A 17,543-nucleotide genomic window follows, 5' to 3' on the forward strand; every position below is an offset into this window, starting at 1 on the left:
GTCCTTCAACTAATGCATTGTTTCAGGTGTTTTAAAACACTTGTTTCAAAATTGTTTGAAAACCCAAGCAGGGAACTATGAGGACGGTGACCTCACCTCAACTCTGCGAAAGAAAACATGACGGGGAAATCACCATTCATTCAACTAACCTCTTGTTTCACCAAGTTGGTAGTGTTTGAAAAAGTATGCGGCAAACTCTGAGGTAAATGGCATACACTTAACTCTGTTTCGCAAACAACACTCTCGAGAAACCATTTTTAACTAATATCATGTTTCATTGAGAAGTGTTTGAAAAATCTGGGCCTAAAAGTACAGTGAGAGTGCTATATGCTCAAGTCTGAAATAAAACCGTCTTTTGACTAATGTCTTCTTTCAAAGTTACAAGTTTCTCAAAACCTTTACAGGGAACCATAAGGAAAGGGCCAGTATATACTCAACTCTGTGAAAAGACACTGTGGGGAAACTTTCAACCAAATTCCTGTTTCACTTAGACATGTTTGAAAACATGTGCAAGGAATTATAAGAAAAGTGCAATATACTCTGTTTGGTGAAATGATACTGTGGAGAAAACCACGTTTCAAAGAACTTCTTGTTTCACTAAGGAAGAAGTCTTGGAAAACCTATGCAGAAAATATAGGGGAATTGCATAGACTCAGCACTGTGAAATAACACTGTGGAGGAAACATCTTTCAGTGAATCTCTCATTTCCCTGTGTAACCAAGTGTCAGAAGACCTAAGCGGGCAACTATGAGGAAAGTGCCATGTACCTAACTCTGTGACACAACACATGGAGACAGGACCTTGCAACTAACATTTTCCTTCACTACCTTAGAAGTGTTTGAAATGGAAGAGGTGAACTCCAAGCCATGTTTTTAGAGTTGTGCCGAATTCAACACTGTGAAACAATGGTGTGGAGAAACTATTTTTAAAGTAACACCATGTTTCATTGAGTGACAATGGTTTGCACAGCGATGCGGGAAAGAAAAAAGTTCCATATACGGAACACTGTGAGAAAACACTGTGGAGATAGCATTTTTCAACTAACGCCTTCTTTTCCCACCTGAGAAGTGTTTGAAAATCTAGGCCTAAACATATAGGGATAGTTCTATACACCCTCAACTCCTTGAAATAAAACTATGGAGAAATCATCTTTCCCATAACGTCTTGTTTCACTACGTGAGAACTGTTTGAAAACCTATGCAAGGAACTCTAAGGAAAGTGCCATATCCTCAACCCTGTGAAACAACAATGTTGATAAACTGCCTCCCAGTGAATACACCAGACAACCATCTAGTTTCACATACACCGAACTACAATCAACATTTAGTCAACACTCACCAAGGTCTGCACACCGAGCACACTCCACACACCTACCTCTTAAACACCACAGACACCACACTTCAGCATCCCACAGTGCCTAGGAAACACACAAACACCAAACACATCACACACGGACAAAACACATCCCAACATACCTCAAGTACCAGACACATTCAAATATCCTATGGAGAATGCTTTTATACTACTTAAAACTCGCATGGGACATACACCACATATAGAAACGACACGCACAATTTGCAGGTAACATGGTCAACCCACTACATCACATCGATAAAATATCCATCACACAGTCCAAACACCACACACACACCACACTACCCATACAGCACACATATTCCACACACACACACACACACACTTCACATATGCCATGCACAGAAATGCACACACCACACACCCTCCAGGGACATACTGCTTATAAACCACCTACACACGCCCTTTCCATACACCACACACATAACAAACACAAGACACCAATGCTCCACATATACCCTGCTACATCTCTGCTGACCCTATCTGCCAATGGGATGGCAGGAAAGACATCCAAAGCCAGGGCTTTCCCTCTCTATTTAAAGGAATAATGGAGGCCTCATGATAACAGTGCTTCAGGTGTGGCCTGGAGAGAGGTCCCTCTACCGAAGCCCTTGGCTCTTTCTAATTTCTGAGACAGTCAACTTGCTGAAAGATTGTGCTAGTCACTTCATTCATAACAGTCTCCCATTCCCATCATCTGACGACAGACTCTAGCAAGCCGACTATCATTTTGAACCCTTTTGCTCTATTTTCAAAGGGGTTTCTCCCTGGGGTTCATGCCAAGTGAGTCAGAGCACCAGGCTCTGCTTTCAAGTGTAGAGTGTGGTGACGTCCTTGGGAGTGCGCAATGGGTTTGGTAACAGGACCACCCCTTCATCTGGTTTCAGAAGTGTATAGATATCAAGAGGCCTGGGTCATTGGAAGATGCCCAATGGAGAACTTTTGTATGTATGCTGTGCCGGAGGTTGCAGGAGAGAGCTGGCCTCCTTTATGCGCGGAGAAGAAATGAAATGAGACATCTCCTTTGCAGACTGATCCAATTCCCCTTTGGAAGGTCGCACTTGGGTCCACTTAGTCATTTTCTTCCCATGGCTGTGCTTCAAAATAAATTTTTGTTCACACGTAGGGGCCACAGAACTGTCCCTCTCTCAGCTGGCACCCTGGGGTAGGCCAAAAACCTTTTGAATAAATGCTGCACCATAACCTCGTTCAAACCTATTCATCATCACAGGGAAGCATATGTTTCCATGACTCAGAATAACCTGTGCCCCTGTCTACTGATACGATGTGCAGAAAGGACAAAAGAAGCCAAAGCTTCCCTCTATGTCTTCAGGGATAATGTGGGTCTCTTGCCCACAGGACCCCAAGGGGCATCCTTTGGGTACTCCTTTAGTCAAGGTGACTAAGGGTTCTTCTGATGCCTGAGCAGGCCAGCGAGCATGCTAATATACAGTGCTGGTCAGAGTGTCCTAAACATTACCCAAATCTCATCCTTAATAAAGAGCTCTCGCCCTCGGGGTTTCAAGTTTCATGGCATTGCTTTATTCTCCACCACGGTTCCTCTTGTGATCCCCATGAATTCAGTCACTCAGAGTCATAGCACCAGCTTGCAAATGTCCAATGTGGACCAGCCCTTGTGACTTGTGGCACAGGTTGAGCCCCAGGGGCCCTGGCATTTTGGTTTCAGGATTCCATGGACATGCAGAGCCCTAGGCCATTCGAAGAGGTCCAGCTGAGAACTGTTTGTGCAGAGGCTGCGCCAGGTGTATTAGTGGGCAGCTGGCCCTCATACCTAGGGAAAATGAAGTTTATTTCCCGGAAATATCGAATGCCCTTTGTTCCAGGCTGGAGCCATTCCTTCTCCTTTACTGTCATTCTGACTCCGTCTTTGTTCAACCCGAGGAGCCATGGACCTGGCACTCACTCCTCGGGCACCGTTCCCACTCAATCCCATGCTCAGGGACAGCCATGAGCATCAGCTATCCCAAAGGAGTAGAGAACTCCAATCCCTGAGCTTGGTAATTGGCTGTTGTTAGCAAGGGGTGAGGGGAAGGGAGCCAGCCTGCTTCCTTTCTCTACCTGATGGAGTTTCCTTCCTTCTGAAAAGCAGACAGTTCACACAGGAGCAGAAAGCTCCAGAAGGTGGTCAGCACAGAAAGAGCCCTTTACAGGAAGAGGGCCCAATGTCCCTTTCCCCACTTTGGAAGAAGACCTGGGGGCACGTGATGGCCACAACACCCTCACTGCTCACTCCATTCAATGATGGGAAAAGTAAGAAAAGCAAAGTCCAGGGCTCTCTAGGTCCTTCTGAAGGAAGAAAGCAGGCCTGTTGCTGATAGGGCTCCAAGATGCGGACGCTAGACGGCACTGTTGTCTGAGGCAACAGAAACCCCTGTTTCTTCTTCCCACAGCCACCTTGCCAGGAGCTGGTGCTGGACCATTCCTTTCCCACATAATTCCGCTTCCAATCTCTGAAGAGCTCTGACCCTCCTTATCCACCTTTACTCATCTTTGACCTCTTCTAGAAACAAGGTTCTTCCGATCATGGGTTCAGAGGCAGTGTCTTATGGTCGTATCCTCTGCCTTCCACCTGGGAGTCTGGCTCAGTCCTTGAGACAGTGGGAGAGATTTTGGCCACTGGGCTCCATCTTCCTTAATTCATTGGGTTCCAGAAGCATGTAGAGACCCAGGCCAATGGAAGGGTTGCAGCAGATGTTTGTGTGTAGGTTGGACGAGAGATTTGGGCATGGAGTTGGCCTTCTGGCCAGTGGCAAACGAAGTAAGACACCTTCTTTCCCAGTGGATCCCAATTACCACTGGATATGCCGAGCTTTGGCCCTCCTTGTGCCCATTTCCTTCACATTACTGCATTTCCGACTAATTTTTCTCCCTTAGGAGCTAGGGAGCTGTCAGAAACCCAGGGATGTCACACGGATAGGCATGAAACTCCCACTCTGCTCCTGTGCTCAGTGAGAGCGCTGAGGCTCTGAACTACCAAAGGAAAGATGGCCTTTATTCCCTAGAAGACTGGTGACTGGCCTGCTGTGGTATGGAAGGGGAAGGGGAGCCAGCTTGCCTCATTGTCCTGAATGACTGTGTTGCCTTCTTTCTGAGAAGTAGACAGGTTGCACATGAACAGTATGGACAAGGAGAGGGTCAGCACAGAGGAAGCCCTTTGCAGGAACAGAGAAGGATTTCTTTGTCCCACTCTCCTGAGTAAAAGCCAGCAGAACCGAAAACTTAGAGTTCAAAACTGGGGCCTGCATCAACTGATAGAACATGTGGGAGGGACACACATAGCCAGAAATCTGTCTCTTAAAATCAGAATGCAGGGCCCCCAGGTGTATTCCTTCAGAGGGCTCCCTTTACCTAAGCCCACAAGCATTTCTTTTTCTGGATACAACCCGCTTGATAGGAGACCATGCTGGGTATTTATTCTCAAGATTCTCCACATACCATGTGTGAGGAAGAACTCTGGAAGTCTGTGTCTCAAAAGGCCCACCACTTTCCGTTTTCTTGAAAAGCAGTGCTGCATGGAATTTGTCAGAGCCAGTGTCTTTAATATCTTCTTCTTTCAGCACTCGAATCCGGTGTTGTCCTGTGGTTATGATATAGGTGTGGCAATGGGCCGCTCTCCATTTGGTTTCAGAATTATGTGACCATCTGCTAACGCAGGATGTGTGAAGGTTCCAAGGCAGAATGCTTGTGGGTAGGCTCATCCAGAAGTTGGGGGTAAATCCTGCCTCCTGTGTGCTTAGAGGGTGAGGGAAGCTAGATATCTCCTTCCTCGATTTGACCAGGGGCCTTCTGAATGCAGAACTTTGACTCACCTGGTAGTTATTCTTATCCCATTTCTGCATTTCTAACTTACCCTCACTTGACACACCAAGACCACGGGGCTGTTCTGTAAACCAGCAAGTTGCAAGGATGGACATGTAGGTTCCAGAACATTCCCGAGTCAAGGCAGGACTCTCAGAGTCTGTTATCGCTGAAGCGAGCTATATATTGTGTCATTGAACCCTAGGTTCATAGCAGACTACTGTACCGTGGGAATGGTGAGCCACATGGACCGCCGACCCTAATTGATGGACATACCCTCATGCAGAGGAAGAGACAGGATGTGCATGTGCAGCATGCTCCATGACCTGACCAGAGCACACAAAGCCTTTTGAATGCATCCTGCCCCAGGCCTTGGTCCCACCACTGGATCCTCCCATGGAAGCACATTTTTGTATCTCAGTGTCATTAGGGCCTGATCTGATACAATGGACAGAGAAGCACACAAACAGCTTACCGTTTCCCTCTACTTCTTAAGGGAGAATGTGGGTCTCTTGCTCACAGTGCTCCAAGTGGTTCCCTTTGGACAACTCTGTAGCCAAATCCCACAACAGATCTGATTTCTCAGCAATCCAGCTTGCTAATGTATTGAGCTAGTCAGTTTGTTCTAAACATTATCCCATTCTCATCCTTAAAGAAGAACTCTTACCCTAAGCTTATGAAGTCTCATGACATTGCTGTTTAGCCATCAAGGTTTGTGTTGGGCTCCATACATTTCAGCCTTGCAGTCATAGACCTGCCTTACAATTGTTCAATATGGACCAGCCCGTGTGGCTGCTGTGACGACAGGTTGAGGTAAAGGGGCTGGCATATTTGTTTCAGGACTACATGGACATCCAGAGATGTAGGGCAAGGAAAGGGGTCCAGCTGAGATGTGTCTGTGTGGAGGATGGTCCAGAGGTATTAGTCGAGAGCTGGCCTTTATGCTAGGCCTAGAGGAAATGAAGTTTAACGTGTCTTGTCCACATCGATCACATTCCCATTGGTTGGAAATATTGCACACTTTTGTCCTGGATGCAGCTGTGCACTTTTCCTTAATGTCTGACTCATTATTTCTTTACCCTTATGAACCATGGCACCGGCACTCAGCGGGCACCAAGGGGTGGGCTATAGCTTCCCGCTTGGTCCAGTGCTCAGTGACAGCCATAAGCATTGGCTATCCCAAAGGAGAATAGCCCTCCTACCCCTCAGCTTGATGCCTGGTTCTTTGTAGGAAGAGGTGGGGAAGGGAGCCAGCCGGCCTTGTTGCTCTGCCTGATGGAGGAGTCTTCCTTTTGAAAAACACACGGTTCACACAAGAGCAGGAGGCTCCAGAAGTTCAGGCACCCCAAAAGAGCCCTTTACAGGAAGAGGGTCCCCATACTCCTTTTCCCTTGTTGGGTAACAGCGGGGGGGGGGGCAAGTGAAGGCCACAGCACGCTCACTGCTCACTCCATTCAATGATGTGAAAAGGAACAAAAGCAGACATAGTCCAGGAGTCTCTCGGTCCTTGTGAAGGAAAAGAGGCAGGCTTCTTGCTCTCAGGGTTCCCAGATACAGACGCTAGAGGGCGTTTCCCTAAGGCTTCTGGTGCTTCTTTTTCCCATAGCCAGCTTGGCAAGACCTGGTGCTGGGCCCTTCCTTCTCCACATAACTCCCTTCCCATCTCTGAAAAGCTCTGGCCTTCCTTATCCACCTTACACATCTTTGCTCTTTTGTAGAAACCAGGGTTTTCCCACAGTTCGTCCAGAGTCAGTGTTTCACACTTGTCTCTTCTGCCTTCCACCTGGGAGACTTGTCTGCTCCTTGTGACTGTGGGAGAGATTTTTGCCACAGGGCTTCTTCTTCATGAATGCATTGGGTTTCATAAGTGTGTTGTCATTCAGGGGTCCAGGGCATTTGAAGGGGCCCAGCAGAGGATGTTTGTGTGTATGCTGGGCCAGAGATTTGGGCAGGGAGCTGGATGCCTTGTGGGCCCAGGGAAAAGGAAGGAAGACATCTTCTTTCCAAGTGGATCCCAATTCCTGATGGAGACTTCTGGAGCGTTGGCCCTTCTTGCGCCCATTTCCTTCACCCTGCTGCATTTATGACAATTTTTTTTTCTCCCTTTAGAGCCATGGATCCATCACACATTTGGCTGGCACTCCTTGGTAGCCCGCTAATTCCATCTCTCTTCCTGTGTTCAGTGAGAGCTATCAGGCTCCGATCTAACAAAGGAAAGCAGGCCTTTAGTCCTTGAGTGCTTGGGGATAGGCCTGCTGTCGTATGGAAGGTGAAGGGGAGCCAGCCTCCCTCACTGACCTGGATGATTGAGTTACCTTCCTTTCGAGAAGCAGACAGTTGCCACATGGGCAGTATGGGCCAGGAGGGGGTCAGCATGGGGAAAGCCCTTTCCAGAAATAGGGAACTATGACATTGTTCCAAACTCCTGAGCAAGAGCCCGCAGAACCCAGTAGCTACAGTTCACACACTGATACCTCCGATCAACTGATAGAAAAAGTGGCAGGGAGAGACATGACCAGAAATCTCTGGCTCCTAAGGAAAAATTGCAGACTTGTTGCTGATAGTCGCTCCCAGGTGTAGTCGTTCAGAGGGTTCCCTTTGCCTAACCATTTCTTATTCCAGATTCAACCAGCTTGATAGGATATGGTGCTGGGTACTTCATTCTCAACATTTCCCACATCTCATGTGTGATGAAGAACTCTGGCTGTCTGTGTCTCCATGTCCACCCGTTACCCTCTTGTTGAACAAGGTTCTGAATGGCATGTATTCAGAGCCATTGTCTGAGAGTACTATTCCTTTCTTTCGGCTTGTGAGTCTGGTGGGGTCCCTGTGATGGTGACATAAGGCCCCTCTCAATCTGGTTTCAGAATGATGTGAACATCACCAATCCTAGGGTGTGTGAAGGTGATGAGGCCGAATACTTGTGCATAGGCTCAGCCATGGGTTTGGAGTGGATCCTGTCTCATGTGTGGGAAGATAGATGGTAGGGAAGATAGACATCTCCTTCCTTGAGTTGACCCATATCCATCTGAACACAGAGATTTGACTGGCCTGGCAGTCATTACTAACCCATTGCTGCTTTGGTAACGTGATCTCAGTTCACACACCAAGGTCATGGGGCCGTCCCATACACAACCAATGTCCATGGATTGGAGGTGACTTTCCAGGAAGTTCCTGAGCCAATGCAGGGCTCTAAGATTCTGGTGAGCTAGCACCCTTGTCCCTGAGCCCTCAGTGCTTAGCAGGCTACAGTATCCAAGGATTGCATAGCCACATTGACTTCCACACGTAATTGAAGGGGATACCCTCATTCAGAAGAACATTCAGTCTGTGCATCTGCCATTTGCTGCATGACTTGATCAGTCAGTGCACAAAACATCCATTGAAAATATCGTGCACTAAGACCTTGCTCCCACCTCTTGATCATTATGTGGAGCCACCTTCTTCATATCTCAGAGTCACTGCTGCCCGTATCTACTGATATGATGGACAGAAACACACCAAAAGCCAAAGTTTCCTTCTATTTGTTAAGGGAGAATGAGGCTCTCTTGTTCACAGGGCTCCAAGGGGCATCCTTTGGGGTAGTCCCATAGCCGAAGCCCACAAAGATTTTTATGACTCCTGACCAAGCCTGCTTGTTCCTCTATTGTGTTGGTCTGTGTTTTCTAAACATCATGCAACCCTCATCCCGAGTGAAGATCTGTGACTGTGTGAGTCTCAAGTGTCATGGGAGGGCTTTACTATCCATCAAAATTTGTCTTGGGGTCCATACAATTCTGTCTGTCCGAATAATGGCTCAGGCTTGCAAATGTCCAGTGCGGACCAACCCTTGTGTCTGTGGGACAGGCTGAGACCAAGTTGGTTTCAGGACTCCATAGATCGGCAGAGCCATCGGTCATTTGAAAGGGTCCCGCCTAGAACTGTTGGGGTGGAGGCTGGGCCAGCCATATTATGGGGGAGCTGGCCTCCTTGTTGTGCCTAGGACAAATGGAGTTTCCCATGTTCTTTTCATATTGATCACATTCCCATTGGATGGACATATCAAACTCCCTTTGGTCAGAGCTTCAGCCAGTCCCTTTCACTTACCGCCTTTCTGACTCAGTCTTTGTTCACTCTTAGGAGCCATGGAGCTGGCAGTCATGCAGAGGGAACCAAGGGATAGGATTTGGGTGCCCACTCAGTATCTCACTCAGTGACAGCCATAAGTGATATCCAAAGGGAGAATTGCCCTCTAATCCCTGAACTAGGTGGTGAGCTGTTTGTAACAAGGGGTGGTGGGAGGGGAGCCAGCTGGCCTCATTGCTCTGCCTGATGGAGGGACCTTCCTTCTGAAAAACAAACTGTTCACATGGGCAGGAGGTTCTAGAAGCCGGTCAGTCCAGAAAGACCCCATTAAAGGAAGAGGGCACCACGGTCCCTTTCCACACTTTGCAACAACAGCTGGGGGCACCTCATGGCCACAGCACTGTAACTGCTCACTCCATTCAGTGCTGGGAAAACAAGAAAAACAGACAAAGTCCCAGGGCTCTCTAGGTCCTTCTGAAGGAATAAGGCAGGCCTGTTGCTCCCAGGCTTCCCAAATGCAGACTCTAGAGGGGGCTTTTTCATAAATCCTAAGGAGTTTCTTCTTTTTCCCACAGCAATTTTCCCAGGATCAGGTGCTGGGCACTTCTTTCTCCTATCTCTGAAGAGCTCGGGCCCTCCCTATCACCATCACACATCGTTGCTCATTTTTAGAAACAGGGTTCTTCCCACAGTCTGTGCAGAGTCAGTGTCTCACAGTCACATCTTCTGCCTTCCAGCTGGGAGTCAGTCACATCCTCTGCCTTCCAGCTGGGAGTCTAACCCAGTCCTTGTGACTGTGGAAGATATTTTCCCACAGGGCTTCTTCATTAATTAATTGGGTTTCAGAAGTCTGTGGCTCTCGATAGCCCCAGGGATTTGTCATTGCCTCATAAGAGATGTTTGTGTGAAGGCTGTGCCAGAGATTTGGGCAGGGAGCTGGCCTCATTTTGGCCAAAGGCCAATGAAGGAAGACATCTTCTTTTCAATTGGGTCCCAATTCCCACTGGAAATGTCAGGTTTTGGTCCCCCTTGGGCCCATTTCCTTCCCCTATCTTTATTTCTGACTTTCCACCCCCTCCCTCCCCTTATGAGCCACGGAGCCATCACTCAGCTGGCACCTCTGGGTGGGCATCAAACTCCCACTCTGCTCCTATTCTCAGGGAGAGCTCTAAGACTCTGATTTAACCACAGAAAGATGGCCTTTAGTCCCTGAGTCCTTGTTGCTTGGCTTGCTGTGGTATGGGAGGTGAAGGGTAGCCATCTTTCCTCTCTGAACTGGATGGTTGAGTTGCCTTCATTCCAGGAAGCACACAGTTTGCACATGGGAAGTATGGAGCAGGCCGTGGTGAGCACAGGGAGAGCTTTTTCCAGGAATAGGGAACGACATCCTCATTCCAGACTCCTTAGCAAGAACCAGGAGAACCCAATAGCGACACATCAAATACTGCTGCTCCACCAACTGCTACAAAAAAATTTGGAGGGACAGCCATAGCCAGAAATCTCTGGCTCCAAAAGAATGAGTGGAGGTTTCTACCTGACAGGGCTTTCAGGTGTGCCCTTTCAGAGGGCTCTCTTTGCCTAAGCCCATGGTCATTTCTATTTCCAGATACAAGCAGCTTGATAGGAGACTGTGCTGGGTACTTCATTCTCAAAATTCTCCACATCTCAAGTGTGATGAAAAACTTGGAGGGTCTGTGTCTCCATTTCCACCACTTAGTCTTCTTTGTCCAAAATTTCTGCATGGCGTTTATGCAGAGCCAGCGTCTTACAGGAATATCCTCTTCTTTCAGCCTGGGGTTTGGCAGTGTCCTTTGGATGGTGATATAGGTTATACTTTGGGTCCTCCTCAAGATTGTTTTAAAACTGTGGCCAACCACACACCTAGGGTGTGTAAAGATACCCAGGGTGAATGTCTAAGGGTAGTTGAAGCCAGTGGTTAGGGGAGGATACTGCCTCCTGTGTGGGAGAAGATGAAAGGATTTATAGAGATATCTCCTTCTTTGATTTGACCCATGCCCACTGGAATGCAGGACTTGGACCCAACTTCCTATCCCATTGCTGCTTTTCTCCCTTGGTCACAGTCACCCATAAAGACACCCATCTGGGCTGTCCTGTCCAGAACTAAATTCCAAGGATTGGAGGCGAGCTTCCAGTCCTGGGTCCATAGAGGACTCTCAGAGGCTGATGTCCCATTGGTCAGCTGACCCTCTGTCCTGTAGTTCCTGTTGTGTAGCAGGGTATTATAACAATAGTAAATAATTGCTCTTCTTTGGCAACCAGGTTCTCCCTGGAGTCTAGTCAGAGCGTTTCAGAGTCCTCTTCTTTCTTAAGTGAGGAGTCTGATACAATCCTGGTGAGTGTGCAAGAGGTTTGGCCAAGGGGCCGTGAGAATTGGGTTTCAGAATTTGTGGACATCACCAGGCCTAGTGTATCTACAGTTACTCCGTGGAAACTGCTTGTGAGTAGGCAAGCCAGAGGATTGAGGAAAGGAACCAGTCTCCTGTCTGGATCGAGAGTGAATTAAGAAAGATATCTCTTTCCTAGATGGATGCCATTCCCTTTGTAGATGCAGAACTTTTGCCCTGCTTGTACTCATCCCCATGCCATTGCTGCTTTTCTCACTAGGTCTCCTTTCACATTCCAGGACCATTAGTGTGTGTTCCACTTAGACAGCCATGGCTGTATGAATGGTGTCAGTTTCCCAGTCAGTTCCTGAGGAAATTGAAGGCTCTCTGGGTCTAATATCCCAAAGGAACCCTGGTCCTTCCATGCCGGAGCACATGGTCTTGCTTAGCCAGCTAAGGTATGCACGAGTATGGGAAGCCAGTTAGCCTCCCTCCCCTCACTAATGGAGACTCCTTCATTTGGAAGAGTAGCTGGTTTTTGTGTGGGCAGGATGCTCCAGGATCTGCTCAGCACACAAAGTACCTTGGGATGGAATCCTGCACTACGCCCCACTTCCAAACACTTGCCCATCCGCCAGGAACACGTCCCTGCTACAGCTGTATCACGGTGGCCCCTATGGACGGATGGGAAGGGCAGGACACACAGCCAGAGACAGGTCTTTCCCTCTGATGCTGAAAGAATCTGGGCAGGCTTCTTGCCAACAGGGCTTTCAGGTGGAACTTATAGACAGCACCGGTTGCCAAAGCCCACAGGTGTTTCTCATTCCTGAGTCCATAGTCAGTGAGCGGGGGGAAGACAGTGCTAGTCACGTCACTCTCCACGTGATCTCATTCTTATCCCTGATGCACGACTCTGGCCCTCCCTCTACCCACTGTCACCCCTTTGCTCTATTTTCACTCTGAGCCCTCCCTGGGCTCCATTCCATGTGAGTGTCTGAGAGTCATGACCTGGCCCTCAACTGGGCATTCTGGTCCATTTCCTGTAACTGTGGCATCTGCTTGGCCAACAGGCCCCTGGCTCTTCAACAGGAGAGTCTTCTCTGTATGATGGCTCATCTCTGCATGCCTGTCTCAGTACTCGGATTTCTGGCAAATAGGGTTGTATTTTTGTGTTTGTTTTTCTATTACCACAGGTACAGATCCTCAGATCCTCTCAGGCTTTCACGGACCTTGAAAAGACAAGAATAGCTGTAAAATGGGAAGTCCTTACAATAGGTGAATGGTGCTGATCTATTTGCCCTCTATAGAGGGCAATATCTATTTCTTTTAAACCGCTGCAACCTTAATTATATGTGAACAGGCAAGGCAACCCTGTTCTGGTACCTCCCTCTGCATTTCTTCCAGATGTATTGCACACTGGCCAGCACCTCTACTCAGTTCATCCTCATTAGAGGTTACTCCTGGCTTTGTTCAACACATCCCATCATGCATATCCCTTTTGTGTGAGGATCCACATTGTGAGAGCACATTAATCTAACTAATGTGGGCTGAGAGAAGTGACCTGGAAAAGGAGGCAAGGACCAGGTGCTGTTCTCATGGGTTCCACCCTATCTGACAGTCCCTGCCTTCTGCCACTGACCTGAGGCTCTTGTAAACCCTGTCCTGTCAGAACTGTCACTGATGCTACTGTTGACTGTGCTGAAGGAGGAGAGGGCTGCATAGGCCAATGTAATAGTTGCCACACCATGACCACAGGGAAGCTGAAGCAACTGTGGCACTGCCTAATGCACGGGGCTGTTCGGCCTTGGCAGCTGACCTAGAAGCCTCCTTGTGGCTGTGTCCTGAACCCAGCACTGATGCCTGTGATGCTGCTGGCTTCTCTGACCCAGCTGGAAGGTAAATCCAAGTCCGAGTAAGTGCAAGGCTGCCATTAGCAGGGGCTGGTCTGCCTTGCTTGGTGCCCACCTCCCATATGCACAGGCTTGGGTGATAATCTATCCATGGGCATGGGCTGAGTGTGTGACAACTCCATGGCTCCTGAGTCTAAATGGAGACATAGTCAGACCTAGAGCCAAGGGAAGGGAACGGCCATAAGGAGGCCAAAGCTCAATATCTCCAATGGCAATGGGATTGATCTCAAAAGGGGCTATGCAACTTCATGTCCCCTCAGCTAAGAAAGGATGCCAGCTCCCTTCCCAGCCTTCTGGCCCAGTCGAAGGGCAAACGTTCTCTTCTGGGTCCTTCCAGTGCCTTTGGCCTTTGAATTCCTCCATGGTTTTGACACCAACCTGCCAGAGGCCCTTGTGGCCAAACCTATCACACAGTCACCAGCACCAGACTAGGATCCTCAGCAGAATGCTGAGGATATTCCACTAAGAGACTATATGCAATGGGTCCCAGAGAAGACCTAGTTTGGAATTAGAGCTAAAGGGTGAAAATGGATCCACAGAGGTCAGAGTTCTTCATTAGGGATGAGAATGGGATGATGTGGAGAATCAAGTGACTAGTGCCATGTTGTAGCAAGCTGGCTGTCTCAGGAAGAAGCAACACCTGTGGGCTCTGGTGAAGGGACCTCCTATAGGCTACACCTGGGAGTCCTGTCAGCAAGGGGGCTGCATTTTTCCCTGAGAAAGAGAGGTAAAGCCCTGACTTTGGGTGTGTTTCTTTCCCTTTCCCACTCCTAGACAGTGGCGCAGGGATTCAGCTGTGGCCGATGGTCAAGTGGTTAAAACCCAGCCTGGTGTCGTACTCCTTTCAAAGTCCCTTTGCACCCTGACCAGGACCTGTAACATGTTGAGCATGCATGAACCATCTACTCTGCAGGATGAATGCACCTCTGTCAGCCAGGGGAGGGAGGCCAACAGGCTACCCATCCCTGCAATTATTCCAGCTGACTAAGCACCAAGCCCTTGGCGACAAAGGGACCTGCTTTCCTCTTGGATACCAGACCTGGAGAGCTGTCCGTTGGCTCAGGAACTGAGTGGGCACCGCACAGCAATATTTGCACACAGTCTGTGTACCTGGCACAGACCCGTGGATCCTGGAATCTTCTAGTTTAAACAGAGGACATTCTTCTGAACCTCTTGTTCTGAATTGCTCCCAGGTAGCACCTAATTTGAGCAAAGAGCAATACAATGCAAATAGGGACCTGGGGGACTAGAGTTCTTCCTTACAACACAGAATGGGCTAAAGTGAGAATTAAGTGTCTACTATCTCCTGGCAGGCTGGCTGTCTGGGGTGTAAGAATCATTTGAAGGCCAGCGTCAAAGGAAACCTCCATTGGCTACAGCTGAGTGTGAAATTCTGCAGGAGCTGTGTATTCTTCCTTCAGAGACAGAAGGAAAAGTGGTTTGGGTGGTTTTTCCTGTCCTTCCCATCAGGGAAAAAATGCAGCATTGATTCAGAGGCAGGGTCTTCCTGCTCCCAGCTAGTGATCAAGTGTTTGCAACTTGGACTTGAAAGTTCTTGAAAGGGCCCTCTCAGTGCTGACCAGGTCCCGATGCCTAGTGTGCATATGGGAGCCATGGGTGACTCAAAATGAAGGCATCTCTGCACTTCACTGGCCTCACCAGAGCTGGCCAAGTATCAAGCACTCAGGGACAATATAAAGGTACTGTTTGCTCTCACAGGCACAGGACCAGAGTGGAAATTTAGCACCAATCTTTGGGCTCTGCTTAAGGGAGTGAAAGCCTAGTTGTCCCTAAATGTGACCCAAGACTTAGAAAATAGCAAATTGGTGGGAATGGCTACAAGGAAGGCCAAGGCTCTCCATTACACACGGGAATTGGATGATGCTGCTGGGCACATCTATCTACCTTCTTTTCTCCCAGCTGTATGTGTATGACCAGTCCCTCCCTAAACCTCTGGGACCACCTACACGCATCCATACATACACAGCTTGGCACCTTCCTATGCACTACATCTCTCATTGTGCACAGAATTCTAATGGGCAATTACTAGAGGTCCGGTTGCCAGTCTATTCAGAGTCCCCAGGTTTCAGCCAGAGCCCCCAGTGTAAAGTGGAGGAAGTTGCTCTGAGACACTGACTCTGAATAGACTCCAGCGAGATCCTAGTTTGAAAAGAAGAGCAAATGGATGGAAATAAAGACACCGAGGGCCAAAATACTTCACTAAAAATGACAGTGGGATGAAGCTGAGAAGCACAATCTCCCAGCACAATATCCTGAGAAGTTAACCGTTGTCTGTAGTAAGAAACACCTGTGGGCTGGGGTAAAGGGAACCATCCATGGCTTACACCTGGGTGCCCAGTTGCCACGAGGCCTACACTTGTCTTTTAGAAAGAGAAAGAAGGCTTATGCCCTGGGCTCCTTTGTCCTACCGCTCAGGGCATAGAAAAAGCAGTGATTCAGTGGTAGCAGGTCCGTGCTCCCATTGGTCCTCTAGGTTTTGTCACCACGTCATGGTGCAGTATTCCCTGTGAGGGCTTTTTTGGGCTGAATAGTCCTGCAGTCTACTGTGCATGCCTGATCCATCTGCCTTAGAGAATGAAGATATTTCAGTCAGCCAGGGGAGGGAGGCAAGCTGGCTACCCATCACAGAGATTACCAGGGCCTGTTAAGCAACAAGCACTCATGGACAGGAGGGTCATTGTTGTCTGGGATAAAGTAACTACTTGCTCTCACATAGCACAGGCCCAGAGTGATAGTTCATCACAAATTGTGGATGTTGGCTGTGTGGAAGACAGACCAATTTCTCCTGGCTGTGACCCTTGGCCTTGTTAGGAAAACAGAAAATTGATGGGAATGGCTGTACAGAAGACAAATGCTCTATATGACACAGGAGATTAGGATAAAGCTGGGAATGAGATGTCTACCATGGTTTCTCCTTCAACCAGAAGTGAGGCCAGTTCCCTCCCAAACCCTGGCATTGTCTACACATGGTCACTCTGCTGGGCACCCTCAAGGTCCTTATACCTTCCATTGTCGACATAGTTCTGAAAGGTCAATAATGGGAGGTCCTGTGTCCCAATCTATGCCAGAGACATAAAAACTTGACCAGATCACCCCAACTTAAAGGAAATTATAGTTCTCTGAGACATTGGCTATGAATGGCATCCAGCGACAAACTACTGTGCAAAAAGAAAAAAAAAAGAAAAAAATGGAACAGCAGGCCAGAGTGTTTCATTATTGATGAGAATGGGACAAAGGTTAGAAGGGAGTGTTAGCACAATTTCCTGGCAAGGTTCTCCCTAAGGAGTCAGAAACGCCTATGGCAAGAGACAATGGATACCTCTAAAGGGAAACCTCCTGAGAGCCCAGGCTGCAAGAGGTCTACATATTTCCTTCTGAAATAGAGGGAAAGCTTGTGGCCTTCCCATCAGGGGATAGAGGCAGCAGGGCTTTAGGGGTAGTGGGTCCATGCTCCAGCCTGTTGCTCAAATGTTTGGAAACTTGGTTTCTGTGGCCCATTACTTTTTCAGTGGCAACTTTCTGCACTGTCTAGGTCCTGGAACATATCTCGTATGTGTGGATTATGTGCTCTTCAGCATCTTAGGCCAAGCACTAAGTGTTCTCTGCCAGCAGGGCAATCTTTCCTGTGGGTTGTCAGAAACTACTCTTGGTTAGCAGGGAAGCAGAGTGAGAACTCACCACCAATCCCTGGGAGCTCACTGTGTGATTGACAGCCTCACTGCCCCACCCAGCCTGCAAACCAAGTCCTCATGAGCAAATAGCAATTGGATGGGAATGACTCTATGGACAACTTTCCTTTTAGATGAGAATGAAATAAATCTGAGGAAAAAAATGTCTCCCTCTATTTGCCCTTGCCCCTGAAGTGAGGAAAGCTCCCTCCCAACACCTCTGGTCCTACCAACACACAATTATTCTGTGCCGGGTACCTTCCACTGACCTACATCTAGTGTTGTCAATATAGATCTGGAAGGCAAGCTGTCAGGGCTCCTGTGGCCCAACCTATTCTGTT

Source organism: Neofelis nebulosa, chromosome 10 (assembly GCF_028018385.1).
Source record: "Neofelis nebulosa isolate mNeoNeb1 chromosome 10, mNeoNeb1.pri, whole genome shotgun sequence".
Lineage (NCBI taxonomy): Eukaryota > Metazoa > Chordata > Mammalia > Carnivora > Felidae > Neofelis > Neofelis nebulosa.